We start from the raw sequence: 1752 nt of genomic DNA, 5'->3' as shown, positions 1-1752 counted from the left end.
CAAAGAATATGTGAACTAGCATTCTATAAACTAGCTAGCCATCAAGAGTTACCAATAAAGGACACTTTATGTGTGTGAGTACATTTAAAAGCCTTAGCCAATGTTACAAAAAGAAAACATTTAGAGTATTATTTATGAATACAAGCATAATTGGTGTTTTGTCTTCTATAAATAATCATCTTTGAAATGTTAAAAGTGAGTTCCACCTGTGGCTCTTTCCTGGTGTGAGAAGCTATGGGTACACATGGGATGATCTACTGATTTACCTTCTCAAAGTATTCTTTGGAAGCAGTTGGATGTGGCTTGATTGTAGGAGAATCTGGGGTCCAGTTTGCTGGGCAGACTTCTCCATGGGTTTCCACAAAGTGGAACACCTTCACCAGGCGGGGGGTCTCTTCCACACTTAGGCCCACGGGGAGATCATTGACACTCAAATGCTTGATGATTCCACTGGGGTCAATGATGAAGAGACCTCTTAGAGCAACACCCAGGTCTTCTAACAGCATGCCATAGTCTCAGGAAATCTGTTTAGTCAAATTTGACAAGAGTGCGATGTTCATGTGGCCCAAACCACCATTCTTCCTTACTGTGTTGATCTAGGCAAGACAGATGAAGTGGGAATCCACTGAAACCACAACTTCACAGTTCACATTATGAAATTTGTTGGCTTTGTCACTAAAAGCACCAATTTCTGTAGGACACAAAAAGATGTAGTCCAAAGGATAGAAGAAAAGCACCAAGTATTTCCTCCTAAAGTCACCAAGGCTTAGGTCTTTGAACTCCCCATTGATAATGGTGGTGACCTTAAAATAGGGCACATGCTGGGTGACGGCAGGAGCATGGTATGAGGAACTGGTGTTAAAAGTTAATTTTGCTTGACCAGAACCAGACTACAATACATTTGTCAGCAGGTTCTTCAGAAAGCAGCAGGTCTAAGGGCTGCAGAGGCCTTACTTATAATGTAAAAAGAAATGCCCTGACTTTCATATTCAAACATTCGAACTGTCTACCGTTGAAAATCTTTCTGGGGTGCCTGGGTGGCTCGGTCATTAAGCGTCTGCCTTCGGCTCAGGTCATGATCCCAGGGTCCTGGGATCAAGCCCTGCGTAGGGCTTCCTGCTCAGGGGGAAGCCTGCCTCTCCCTCTCCCACTCCTCCCTGCTTGTGTTCCCTCTCTCACTGTGTCTCTCTCTGTCAAATAAATAAATAAAATCTTTAAAAAAAAATCTTTCTGTACAGGAATTTGAGGGGCAAACTGCATTTGCAAGGTAATAAAGAATCCCCCCTTCAAGGTTTTATTTCCATCATGTAACAGCTCCCATTTTACTATTACCCTCCTCCTCTTTGGTTTGTTTGTGTGTGTGTGTGTGTGTGCTTCCTCATGAAAACTTAAGAATGAATCGGTTGTTAGGCAACATACCGGATGAATGAACATCGGTTTACGTCCAGCCAGTTGTCCCCATCGTTAAGTGAGAAAAATGATCCTGGCATTGGTGGTGGTGGTGAATCAGCCAGTTAACTGGAGCTCTGACTAAACAGTGATCTGAAACTCACTATGTGCATATACACAATCTTTTTGCTCAACAAAAAGTTTTGCAAAAGAAACATTATTTTTCATTTTCAAAAGAAAGCTACATCTTTTTGAGTAGTAGGAGAAACCCATTTAAATCCACAGATGATATGAATCATTCAGGCTTTCTTTTTACAAGCTAGTGTAAAGAACAAGTAAAGTCAATTGCCAAAGTTAGAGAAA

General features: G+C 41.6%; 1 pseudogene; it reads right to left on the bottom strand.

Annotated features, from left to right (window-relative positions):
* Nucleotides 1–217: 217 nt before the first annotated feature.
* On the bottom strand, nt 218–997 carry LOC118015547 (annotated as a pseudogene).
* Nucleotides 998–1752: the final 755 nt, after the last annotated feature.

The sequence above is a fragment of the Mirounga leonina genome, unplaced genomic scaffold (genome assembly GCF_011800145.1).
Source record: "Mirounga leonina isolate KUSES-001 unplaced genomic scaffold, KU_Mleo_1.0 Mir_104, whole genome shotgun sequence".
NCBI classification, from domain to species: domain Eukaryota; kingdom Metazoa; phylum Chordata; class Mammalia; order Carnivora; family Phocidae; genus Mirounga; species Mirounga leonina.
The sequence above is the reverse complement of the archived record's forward strand: the minus strand, read 5'-3'. Positions and strand labels throughout refer to the sequence as shown.